General features: G+C 41.8%; 1 protein-coding gene across 1 annotated transcript in view; it reads left to right on the top strand.

The window, feature by feature from the left end:
• Positions 1-13,532, top strand: part of TESK2 (testis associated actin remodelling kinase 2) — a 76,909-nt gene that overhangs the window by 39,073 nt on the left and 24,304 nt on the right. The window lies entirely within an intron of this gene.

Below are 13,532 nucleotides of genomic sequence, written 5' to 3'. Positions count from 1 at the left end.
TTTAGGCAAACTGTAAATGCAGTGAGTGGAGGTTCAGGCTGTTAGAGACCTTCCTACTTGTAGTATTTTTGGCTTTTGGTGATGATTGGGAAGAAAAGATATTAACAGCTTAAAATTCTCAGAATTGTAACAACTGTACTGTTATACTTCTACAAGGAAGGGAAAATAAATCCTTTAAGAGGAAAGGTCCTTCTGGCATACAGCTTTCACAAGCAGAGTCTATCATTAGTAAGGTTTTACTGAAACTTCTCCCTATTCCTTCTCTCTTTTTTCCTCCCTCAGTTCTTGGGCACCTTTCTGTGGAAAGCCCTTGACCCTAGAATGGGGAAAAAAAAAGCCATCACTTAGGTTTCCTCTTCTAAACCTTTACGGCAAATATCATGGGCATACAATTCCTTCCAGATAGCAACTGCACACTCATGAGAGTTTTAAAAAGCCCAGGAACACCATTCCTCCTCGCACCGCCTCCTGTAACACGTGCTAACTCCCTGGTGTTATTACATGAGTGTGACTTGTATTGTTTGGATAGCTTCAGTTTTACTCCCGTAGCACTGCAAATAGTTAACTGTTTTGGTGTTCACAGTAGGCTAGCCCATCAACCTGAAAGAACTTGGTGTCTTCAGAGCTCTGCTTCGTGTTACCAGTCATTCTGCAAATATTCTGTACTGCGCAGGAGTTGCTGCCTGTTTAGGTATTGCCTCTTTTCCAGCTCTTATTCTGGCTAAGAAGGCTCTGGTGGTTGTCCCTCAAAAAGGGAATTGCTGCAGTGATCAGCTGGTTAGCCTGGGCTTTGAGGTAACTGAAGAGGAAATGAAAGGTGTGTTAAAGGTGGCAATAAGGAAAAAAAAGAAAAGAAAATAATAATTCAGTAATGATAATATTAAAATAATATACAGCAGGCAGAGTAAATAGAGCTCTAAGTATATTTTTGCATGTAGTCCATAAGGTTATTTTTAGTAACTGCCCAAACTATTGGAGAGGAATCTGCTGCTGGCATGTGTTCTTTGCAAATAATGGAAGAATTCTGTTACTTCATATGTGGTACTCAGTCTCAGTGCTGAAGAGACTGCACAGCCAATACATACTGATGAAAGGCTTCCAGATCAGCTTGTATTCCTTAATATCTTGTGTTGTTTATTAGCTACCTGTGCTTATTGAATTTTTCCTTAATGTCTAGGCACCTACTACTTCTGACAGTAGTATTGAAAAAAGAAAACTCGAGAAGGTGAATGAAAAAAGCAGGGGGCAGGGAAGCTATAGAGATGTTCTTGTCCTCTGTCTTTCCTCAGATTTGGTATCTAACTCTGGTCTAGTTTGGTGTCGTGCATACATAAAATATCTTGTGTATTGGAGGTTTCAGGCACTGTAGCAAGTTACTTCGTGGTCGCATGGAACCAGCAACTGCGGTGACTTTCTGGAGGATTGAAGTGAGCAACTGTGAGGCTTTCTCTTGGATGTTTTTGCTAACAGCTCTGAGAATATACCTGTTAATTCTAAGAGCCTTTGTTTTAGAGGAATGAATCTTGATACAGAGTAGTGTAAAAAGATGGGATTTACTTCAAAATTTCATTTTTTTTGTAAATATATATATATACATATAAATTGCTGTGGTGACAAAGGGTATCTTTCAGGTGACTTTCAGCAGCCAGCAGCTGGCATTAAAAGCGTTCTAGGTCTAGGATGCTGCAGAAGGTCTGTTCTTTACACTTTGTAAGAACTCCAAGTATGTGTGAAATTCTGCAGATTAAATTGATCCTTATGATCTCTCAACCAATGAATAGCATGACCTGTGGATTAATACTGTAATAAATCTCTGCTTACATGCCTTATTCTTTTTGTCCTTAGTTCAGATACTTTTTGTAGCATTCATTGTAGCTACAGCTTCATTTTACATCCTTTGCTGTGTGAATGGGAAGAAGAGTTGTAACAGTGGTGCTGTAATGAGGCCAGTGCTGGAAAGTGCAATGTGCAGAGGCAGTCTGGGCCTTTGCAGTTATAAAATCCAAGTAACAGAAATGTAAACGTAGCCTTAACTGAAAGAATTTCAGAGGCATCAGGCTCTCCATTAAACTACGGTTACTTTATACCCCTTCTGGATTTGGTATCAGAACTAAATGTATTCAGTTCCAGGAAGGTATGCTTTAATGACAAGAACGGTTATTTGCTGTTAAAACTGGAGTACCTTTGGATATTACTGCCTTGGTTCTTTTGCTCCTTTCGGTGTAGGACTGGAAGTGCAGGCAGCACGCATCTGTGTTATTTCCTCTGTTAATTTGGTTGTTTGGGTTCATTAGCTTTTCCCCTACAGGAGTCATTAAGAGTCAGGCCTTGTGTATGCTAGCTTTGGGGTCAAGAGAAAACCATTCATCTGGGCCCCGGGGATTTGACCTGTAGAAAAAAGTAATGGTAGCCTTGTCTGATACAGAAGTAATTGTATTCTCCCTTAATGACTGGGGACTCTACGAGAAGTTCACTATAGAACCTGAGGAGAAGAGTAAGGGTCATGGCAGCACAAGCAGAGGTTAAAGCAGATCAGGAAATAACTCTCGTGCTCTCGTGTTAGGAAGACTAGGCTAGTCTGTAATACATAAGGTGAGCAATCGTCCCTTTTCATTGCAACTGTTTTTTTGGTTTTCTGTTTTTTTTTTTTCAGCACAGAAATAGAAGGACTGCATAACACAATGTCTGTTAGGACTGTTCTGTCTGCATGGTGCTTTATTTCTGTTCTTGAGAAACAGCAGTCATTATCTCACTACAGAAAAATTGTTGCAAACACATAGGTGCCTTGAAATATTTTGTTCATTCTACTCTCATCTATTTTTAAATATATAGAACTGGAGTGTTTTACTTTTCGCTTTGGGGAGAGAGTTCAAGTGAACCTAAAAGATGCAAAATCTCTGTTACTATGTGCCTGCTTACTGGTACCTGTGAATATGGGCTCAATCTTTTTCAGCCAAAAAACAAACAAAAAAAAAAAAAACAAAAACCAAAACAAAATCAGAAACAGAATGTGTACAGAAAGACAGGTCCACTGACTGTGCTTTCTATTTCATTGTGCGTGGACACCAGAGCTAAGTTAGGAAGAACTGAAAGCATCACCTTTGTCAATCAGCAGCTGTCTTGCTGAAGGGAAACAGACGTAGGTAATGGGGACTTTTCTTAGAGCCAAAAAGTTAGGAAGTTGCTGTTTATGTTCTGAGATGAATGTGTTTATAACATAGCAGAGCAATATATTTTTGAAACTTTAAAGACCCAACATTTTTAAAGTCCTGAGCCTTGGGATGTGCTTTCAGGCTTCAGATTTCTTCTATCAAAGTATCATTGTTAACTTTTGCTTAAGTTTCTGTGATTTAAAAAAATATATAAAAAAATCTAAATCGTGACTGTTAGGTACTTGTATGTATGTAACTGAAATCTGTTATTTCAATAGCTTTGTCCGGGATTGTGTAGACCTTGTGCTTTCGCTTGTTCCTACGTAGCTTGCAAAATGATTTCTAGCAACCTTAATCCTTTTGAAATGAAGTTTTTTATAAACTTACTGTAGTGCAGGCACAGCTCGCTTCATCTCTTTTGATTGTTGACAACAGAATTTTAAAAATACTTATCAACACATGAGCTATATTCAGTCTTCACAGTATATGGACTGTCGGTTTCAGTTTTGCCGTAACAGCTTACTTAGGCTCTCAGTTTAATTTATAAAAAGTTGCTGAGAGCGCGTTCAGCCCATGTGGGTTGGTGCTTGCTGACCAGCCCTACCTCATGCTTTCCCTGTGCTGTGCAAGGCATCACACTGTTTCACGTTCAAAGCTGGGTCCTTTTTCCCATGGATTCATTCTGTTAAGAGGAGTACAGCATGTCTCTCTTCAACTTGAGAGATTCACATGTGAAAGGCTTTATGTAGCTGACACTTCCCAGCTCGCAGAATTGAAGAGACCCATTCCTGTGCCATCGATCCTTGCCAAGAGGCATGGGTAGCTCTATAAGCAACCGTAACCTTATGCAGTATTAACTGGAGAGCGGTAGGTTAACCAACTGTATTGCTGGGGAGGACAGGTGTCTGCCTCAACTATGTTTTTGGAAAGTTGCATGAAAAAGAATAAAAAAAATTTTACTGATAAAAGTTAGAAATAAACCCAGCTCCTCTGTATGTGCCAGGGGATGCAAAATGAAATCTGAACGTGGTATGTGTAGTAAGTAAATTAATTACTAGCCTGCTCAAAGTAAGATGTTAAATTTGTAGACAAGGGAGGTTAGTGCTGGTATTTGGAAAATATCACACTGTTTAAACCTTATGCACTAACCTTGAGTCCATGAATTATTTTGTAACACAAAAAACCCTCTGAGACTGCAAAGTTATTTCACAGAAGATGAAGTACATATTCTTTGCTTTGTTTATATTATTTTCCTTGGGAACCGAATATTTTTGTGAATTAGTTAGAAGGAAAAAAGAGTTCAGTCCCAAACACAGCTTGATGTTCTGCACATACCAATAAAGTCCATTTAAAATCACACGAGGGGGGCTGGCTTTCAATCATAGGAGGCAGGAAACTTAGTGTTCTGCCTTAAATTCCATCTGTACTTCATACTCGTGTACCCCGATGCTGTGGCATGCGTGGTGTGCCTGACCGTTTAATTCTTTCTCCAGCAAAATTGTTACAGGCCTCCACAGGAGTTTCAGCTAAGTCTGTTTGATCTGTAGTTTTTGCAATTTGGAGTGTTTAAATGTCATAAGTCAAGTTCTTGAAAAACATGTAAAGGGCTTTATTTAAGTTTGGTGGTGTTTCCTTTTTTTTCCCCTGCATCTGATAGCTATTTACCTTTTCATGAATGCAGTCAGACAAGATGGTTAGCTTTCAGTGATCAAAAACCTAGAGTTTCCAGAAAAATACTGACCAACAGAGGATTTTTACCTTAATTTTTGGTTTGCTTATCCCAAGGCAGTTCTATAGACTGCAGTCTTCTGTGGTGCAGCTGCAGTTTGACTGGAAGCTAAATGCAGCTGTACCTGGTCACAGTACTGCTCCTGAGAACAGGAGGAAGATTTAGTTAACTAATTTTTGGCTGGAGGAAGCTTTAGTTAATGAATTTGTGTATTTTCCTGCAACTGTATGCCTGCTATGGTTAGACCAGTTCCCCAAGATGCATCTTTTAAGGATTAATTTCTTACCATATAGACATGCAGAATTAGAATAATAAGTAGCAGACGTTCAAGTGGGCCCTTGCTGTACAGAAGGGTGGAATTGATTCTAAAAAGCTCAGTTGCAGAAAACAGCTGATAAAAATGTTGGCTTTTGGAGGACAAAAGCTCTTACAAGCTCTGCCTTGAGAAGGAAGTGCTTGCAGGCAGATGGGTTAAAGGAAAAACCTGCTTGGGTTGGTGGTGGCCAGGTAAGCTAAGCACATTGGGGACAGCTCTCCAGAGAATGCCAGTCCTTTCTGCAGTATCTGGCTAACCAAGGACAGAAGGGTGGGTCTCAGAAGTTCAGAAGTAAAAGGACTAGGACTATAATCAGAAACGCTGAAGAAATCCTCATTTAAAGACAGAAGCCAAGACTTTGAAAATATGAATCTAACTTTAGGTACCCAGTCTGTGTTTATGCGTGCAGGTGGCTAGATCAGAAGTGATGAGCAACCGGTTGTTTCAGTGAGAACTTGTGAACGTGCGAGCTTTTGAATTCCAGTCATTTTCTTAAATGCCTGTGTATGAGGTTAAGAGCTCATGGTTAAACTCTTGCTTTCAGCAATGCGGCTTCAAGTTTTTTTTTTTTTTTTTTTTTTTTTTTACACTCATAGGAAGATGACTGACTTGTTTTGTCACTTCTGAGCCTGTAATAGTGCATGATGAACCTTTTTTATTTATTATTTTGAGATAGATGCCTCTAAATATTCTGTGTTCTGAGAAAGGCTTGCTGAATATCCTGCTGGTGGTAACCTCTTCCTCCTTCTTAGAATGTTTTGGGGATAAGAGAAAGTAAGATAAGAGGAGGATAAATATTAAACTGGAAACAGCAAGCTCCATTGTCCCTTTCCCTTTCTCCCTTCCCTGTAGGTGTGTGCACATGTGTGTGGGGGTGTTGTGTGTGTTTTTTTTTTTTTTTGTATCAGTATTTTAACACTAATTTTAAACCTACTGGTCCGTTTACCATTATCTCGAGCAAAAAATCAAAAAAGCATTCTTGAACTGCAACCCCTGCAATTCCTGTATTGTTACTTTCTGGTATCTTGGAAATATATTTAGGTTAATACATGAGGCTTGCATATTCTCACTCTTATTATGGGGGAGGAGAACTGCATATTGTCTTGAGGACTAGATTTTCCTGTTACGCGTGCATATAAAGACATGAAGTTCAATTAAATATTGTAGTGCTGGCTCTTTAACCTTGTGCCTGGGATTTTTTTTCCCTTGTATATATTTTTAGTAAGTTCGGTTTCTAGTGCTTTTTCTTCCGTTCCTTCCTCTCTCACCCCGGACCCCAGGAAGTATACTCCTGAATTAACAAGTGTGTTGTAATTTCACTTCCTTCATTGCACTTCACTTGTCAGCGATTGGGACCATTCAGAAACTGGGTTGTATGAGAAAGTTTTTAAGGTTTGCCTTTGCAAAGCACTGTTTACAGGGGATCTTGATGCATTTTATAATTGCCAGTGAAGTGTCTGTTTACATTTGAGGGTGTTCATTGTGGCACAGCTGGAGTGTTGAGGCTGGGAAAAGCACTCTGAAACAGCTCAAACCAGTATTTTTGGGCAGAATTCAAACTAAGTTTGCACCATGAGTGGTGGTTGTGTACAGTAACTTAGAGTCAGTAGCTCCTTGGAGCTATTTTTACAGACTTACATAAAGCAAACAGGTTATTTATCTAGAATTTTGCAGGCATATATTCCATGGGCTGATGATGCTCGTATCTTTGTGGGGAAGGTGAGAAAAAGATGATTTAAGTAAGAGGCTTCTTGTCGGGGGCTACAGCATGTTTCCAGGCAGAACTGAGCATATAGTGTTTTTGATATGGGGCGAGCTTTCTGCTCTTGAACAGAAGTCTTACTGTTCAGATGCCGTTTCTCTTGCCGGTGTCAGCAGCAAGGTACTTTCTCTTCTGTGCCTGTGTGATAATTTATGCCGTTGCTAGCTCGCCATATCACAGATTGTCATTTGCATTGAAACCAGGCTGTGCTTAGGATCCAAGTGGTGTGACTTCAGCTTACAAATGTGCTGTTCTGCGTTAGGACTTCTTTGCTTTCTGTTTTTCCTACTAGTATAATTGCAGGAAAAAGTGGTTATCAAGGTCGGTTTGCATAGATATACTGGGAGTGTTTTCCGGTTCCAACAAAATAAACTTAGTTCCTGAAGTGTTTCAAACCTGGGTACGAGTAAGTGAATGCCCATAAACCTGACTTCATTGGTAGGGGTTGAGTAGCGCCTTGTTGCGATGTGCCTGCAGTTGAAGCCTTCCTTACAGTAATCTGTTTCTAGAAGCAGGCAAGCAAATGAGCGTTCAACTTTGGTTGAAAGGAACGACAGGAAAGGGATAAATTGTGCTTGCTGGCCATTAGAGCTGCTGGACAGAGCAGAGAACTACAGGAAGACAGATCTTGCCGTGTTTGTTTTCCTGCCAGCACTTAAAACGTTCGGAATGGCCCAAATGGGTTTTGTGAACGCTCCTTCCCAAGTGGTGCATGTTAATTCTTGCTTGCCCTATAAAACGAGCCGTGCCTGTACAAGCCTTTTTAGAAGGAGGCGACAGTGGATCAATCACTGCAGCACCTGACACAGCACAAGGCATGGCGTTAGATCTGCTGAGCTTCTCGGCTTCTGGGCCCAAGCTCCGGTGGTAACCGTGCTGTGGCAATTGCATGAAGAAGCTTGCCCTCACTCCAAAGAATAACTGACACCTCTTACAGCAAGCTTATTTTTATCCTGTAACAATTAACGCTTTTAAAGAAAAAGCAATTTATTTCTTTAGTCAAAATATGTATGGGTTGGAAAACAGAAGAGAATTTTACTTCAGGCTACAGATTTTTTTCCTTCAGCTTTCAGCAACCGAGAAGTGGGAAAGAAAAGTGGCCTTTAGAAGAAAAAAAATGTTTTTCTGTTCTTTTAATCAGGCTGTTCTGCCTAGCCACTTGAGCCCTTCTGGTTTCTCATTAAAAAGTTTGAGCTTTGTTCTGAAATGTGCTCGCTTCACCTGCATCTTCTGACTGTGTCCGTACTGTGTTTTTTCCTCAGCAACATCAGTTCACCTGCTGTCCAAGAATATAGCCCAAATTAAACATTCAACTTGTCCTGTTTTAATGTTTATTTTGTTTGGTGCCATCAATGCGTTAGGTGTTCAATGGAAACGGACGGTTACTGCTCAGAAGGCAGTTGGGTGAGGTGGTTTTGCAGACCTTTAAACTGCCCGCTTCCTAACAAGCAGAGGGCTATGAGCTGGCTTGGAGAACAACTAAATTGAATCTGGTAAGCAGTCTGTGTACCAACTTGTAGTATCTCAGAAGGTAGTCCTGAACATAGTGATTCTGTTCTGGTTCCAGTTTTGCACAGTTGAAGTTGATGAGACCAGATGGGGAAATTAGGAAATTTCCTGGCCTCCCCCTGTAGCTACCTATGGCAGCTGGGGCAGAAGGGCACATGGGCTTGTTGTCTTACAGCCAGAAGCCTTCAAAGAAGTCACTTGGGCTGCTGGGTGTGACAGATGACTGTTTAAACATACGAGAACTGAAGACGGGATTGTGTCCTTGAAACGTGTGGTTTAAAACCTCTGTACGAAGCTGAGTGACAAGGTCTGGATGTCATTAGGCATGAGAGTTACCTTTTTACTTCCAGCATCAGACATGATACACAAATGCAAGCTCTGTCCCTTTTGAGGTCTGCTTCAATAACTTTGCTGATGTCTGCTTGCTGGGTCTCCCTTTGGAGTCAAGCCATGGAGTCTGGCCTTTGCTCTGACATCTCCCTCCCCCTCTCCCCTGCATGCTGAAGGTGTTACATGACTCTAGTTTCTCTTAATTCCTGCCTGCTTTCTTCACTGAGCTTCTCCACCATATTTGCCCTTTGTCTCAGCATTTGTCTTGCAGTGTTCAGTTCCCCAGAACTTGTATTCTTTACTTAACCTCATTTGGTTTATCATCTTAAATGTACTTTCCACACCTACTTTCCTTAACCACTTCATGCGTTGCCTTTGTCAACATTGGGGCCACCATAGAGGGGTGTCTTGTGGCTATTTGTTGCTTTTTAAGCAGAAAGCGGTGACATTTAAAGCAAAGTAAATAGTAAGCCAACTTTCTGGCTTTCCTGTGCAATAGCTGTTGACTTACATTAGACCTAAATATTGAAACAGCATTGGTTTTCAAAATAGCGTTGAAAACTCTCTTCAGTTTGCTTCTTTCTCCCCCCTCAGTCTTGGTGATATTTGGAGTCTTTGGTTTTGAGCTCTAACTACTGGAATCATGTGTTTCTGATGTATTTTCTTTGCAAGCTTCTAGTTGTCCTATTAGTGTGTTCAAGACTTTATTTTGAAGGCAAAAACCTGAAAGCTGAAGGTTCAATATTAATCTCTTGAAATTAAACATGTAATGCCTTGTGCAAGTGCCATTATGTTTTGAACTTCATTCACGTTCTCATGCTGGAGCCTGATAACATGACTGCAAAGAAGCAGTCCTATTATCCTGTCCCTAGATGAAAATGTTTCCAATGACTGTTGTGTGAGAAAGGGTTATACCACTGCTTCTTGTCTTTTGTTGCATCAAGCTATAATACCAGAAGCTTCTACAAAGCTGTCTGATCTAGAAAGCACCCACGCTTGGCTAAGCATCTGGGTAACTTGTCCTTCTAAGACACTACTGGCCTCTTTCCTCATAAGGTTTGGGAGAGATGTGACATACAGCTTTGAACTTCCATTCTAGCAGTAAAAGCACATAGCTCATACCGTGAACAGTCTTGAAGATAGACAGTATTTTTGTGAGCTAAAATGCTAGAGTCTTTTAAACCATAGTTCAACCTGCTATGCAGAGTTCTAGTAAATACAAAAATAACCTGAAGTGGTTACTTTTAGACTCTGGCAACCAGATAAACTGACTGTTGGTCTCCTGTTGCATGACAAAAAGCTAGCAGTAAGAATAATGGGGAGCTGTGTCACTGCAACTTGATAATACGGAGTCTGAAAAGGTCTGAACACTGTTCCATTTAGCTGTGAGGTCTCTTTATGACACGCAGTGTCCTTTGCTTTCATTCCTGTAGCCTGATCAGATCTCTCCTCCAATTGCTTGTATGCTTACGCAATGCCTGTTGTTGTAGCAGGACAATGCTTTGAGATGATGGGTGTGCTGTAACCTTACTGGGTTTTGTCTGAAAGTACCAGCCCTGAAATGTTTCAGGGACAAAATAGAATCCAGTATTCTCTGAGGGAGAGGTGCCCTTACTATCCTTTAGAATATTCTTACCACGCAGAGCTGGTTTAAGATTGAGAACAAGTATTTTTATTTCAGTTGCACTGGCAAATAGAAAATAATCTTTGCAATTTTGTGTCTATACCGAAAAGGCGTTGTTGAAGGGCTCTGAATAAAACCAGCCAACAAGCTGGCTGTTTGCATTACCAGCCCGAACGATCGGAGGAATTGGATTACCTCCGTGACACCGGGGGAACACTGAACTCTGTGTGGCACTTGCCTTAGGGACAATTCAGGACTCTGAATGCAAAGGTTACCTGCTGGCCAGCTACCATCTGAGATCAAGTCTTACAGGTTGCCTATAGGAAAATCTTAGATCGGTTGTTCGCCTGATGATTAGCCTGCTATGCATTGTAGAAGAAATTAGAGCCCGAACTGGAGCTCTCATCTCTAGTAAATGAGCTCTCTCTGCCAGGAGACAGTTTCAGACAGGAGGTCCTGCTGGGTTGTGTCTGTGCTGGAATCAGCTTTGGTGCTGACTTCTGCAGCTTGTGCATCCGCGTCCTCTGTGTATGTGTTGTTTTTACCCAGCCTGTGCTAGAATGCAGTCCTTGAGGTTAAGATGGGTGAATGACCTTGCAAGCTAATTTGCCTGGAAAAGTACTGGGGGAATAGATATTAGATGTACTTAAGTAATACGGGAGCAGTGGATCGAATCAGTAGGCTTACTTAATTGAAAAGGAGAGCATGAGCATACTCAAAATAGCAGGTAGCTATTGTTGTCATATCTCGGTATGTATTGCAATACTCTTCTGGGGTGCTCGTTTTATTTATTAGCACTTCTGGAGCACTTACTATTGGAGTAATGCATAGCCCTAACCAAAACAAAAAGCCAGGTCAGTGATCCCCTTCACCCTTGGATTCTGTTGCTGATGAATTCAAGTATGGCAGTTTTAAAGGTGCGGCCTGTTCCTGCCCAGGCAGAAAGGTGAACTGCTCCGGGTGGTCGGTAAGTGTCACTTTAGAACTGGGGTTACTGAGCGAGCTGTTTCTAGGGCTTTTGTTCCAACTTGGTCAATATTGTTCTGGTTTGAGCATAACTGCCTGACAAGTACCACTTGAACCCTTCAAAGGAAAGCCGATGATTTATAGGAAATTAATGTAGAAATCTCTTATTCTCTATTCTTTTCCTTCAGTGTGCTAGCATTTTGTGATTTTAAAAATAAATTTTAAAACATGATATTGAGCAATGTTTCTTGAGTTCTGTAAGGTCATCTGGCTCCCTTAGGGGTTCAAGTAAAAGCACCGAGAAAGATCAAAGTTGGAAAAGCTCAAAGCAGTATTGTTTCCATCACTAGGTCAGGTTGGCTGCAGCTATGTCTAGTTGAATCTTGAAAATCTCCGCAGATGGTGATTGCATAGCCCTAAGTGGCCTGTTCCAGATCTGCTCTGCTCTCCTGACACACGACCTCACAGCACGAGAGCCAGGCTGTTTTGGGTCTCTGGCTTGAGCCAGCCTGCCATTTCTTGGTTCCAGTGTATTCTTGCAATCAATGCCCTCCCCCAAAATGCAGTGCTGGGGCTAAAGCTGTGCCAAACATTTGATGTTTATCGTTAGTGTGTTAAATCTTGTTTGCTTTGATTGCGGAGGGGGGCCAAGAAGGCATTTTATTTTGCAAAATGATACGCACTGAGCACAGATTTCTGAGCAATTATCTCTCGCACAAAAGAGAATGGTTTGATTTAAAAGTTATGCTACTTAAGGACAGGACGCTACATTTCAAAGTATCAGTCATGTTCTCTAGAATTCAAGAGCTTTCCTTGCACCCTTTCTCCTGCTGTTAGTTTAATGCAAAAGATATGAAACAGTATCTTGAAGTGGTAGAAAGAAGCTGAAATTGCTAAATATTGGAGCATTTCCTAGACCCGTGCCCCTTTTATGAGATTGCCTCCTTTGATATGAGAAGGTAGTTGATATCTGCTCAAAAATCTGGCCCAGGTTGGAGCTGTCAGCTGCCTTTGAAGAACATTTGAATGTGAGGAAGTATGTCTTCTACTTGCCCTTTGCCTGGGTGGTTGCTCAAGGGCAAAAGGTAGATGCACAGCACTGTGATCAGGCCAAAGGTTTCTATCTAAAAGGAGAAAATGCTGAGGGAGAGGATGCCTTGTGCCCCCTGTCCCCGTGTGCTTCCCAGCTTGTCCAGCGAGGGCTGTGAAAGCAGTCAGCAGAGTTTCTGCAAGAGGAGGATGAGAGAGGTTGTATCCTCTCTCCGGTGAGATGTGCAGCTCATGGGCGTGGGTGAGACTGGTTCCAGGGGACGTGTGGTGTAGCTGAGGGGAGCGTGGAGCCCCCTGCAGCTTCGTGGTGCCCCCTCCCAGCAAGCTTTGTGACAGGTGACATCCGTGGCACATCACCTACCTGAACAACTCGGCCTCGTTAAGTGGTTACCTATGAAACTTGTGTGTCTGTTGGAAAAGGATTTCAGAATTAACCGCTGAGCTCAAAAAAGATGGGGCTTGGCTGTAAGGAAGGCTTTTTTCTTTTTGGTCACTGTTCAGGAGGTGAGCCTTGACCCACATGCCAGCAGAGGCTGGGCCTATGCACATCTTTTTCTGCCTAGCGTAGTCTGGGGAGCTCAGCTACATCCAGGCTGTACGGTGTGTGGTTCCTGTTTGCCTTCTGAGACACAAAGAAGTCCAGCAAAATACAGCTGAATTCAAAGTTTCAGAAATAACGGGCTGCATTTACAGTTTCTATTTTAACAAGACGATGGTGGCACAAGCAAAGCCTCTTAAGGGAGCGTTGGAGAACTGTCTGCGACAGAGGAGCAAAGCTGGTGCAGCCAGCCTCAGTGCTGTGTTTGGACCAAGCTTGGGAGCAAATTATTCTGTCCGTCTCACTTGGATTTTCTTGAGAGAACTGGCTGCATTGCTGCCAGGTTTCCCTTCTGGCCTGACCTAGTCTCTGCTTTGTGGCTAACGAGGGGGCTGGGGCTGGGAGCGAAACCAGAAGCTGCTCAAACACAGCATAGAAGTTACTGTGGCATAAGGGATCTATACACAAAGCACGAGTCCAGTGTTGCTTTAATGATTATTTGAGAAGCAGTGGAGCTGCTGTGTCTTAACCCAGGATTATATTACTTAGCACTGTT

The sequence above is a fragment of the Oxyura jamaicensis genome, chromosome 8 (genome assembly GCF_011077185.1).
Source record: "Oxyura jamaicensis isolate SHBP4307 breed ruddy duck chromosome 8, BPBGC_Ojam_1.0, whole genome shotgun sequence".
Taxonomy (NCBI): Eukaryota; Metazoa; Chordata; class Aves; order Anseriformes; family Anatidae; genus Oxyura; species Oxyura jamaicensis.
Note: the sequence above shows the minus strand (reverse complement) of the source record. Positions and strands in the feature narration are given on the sequence as shown.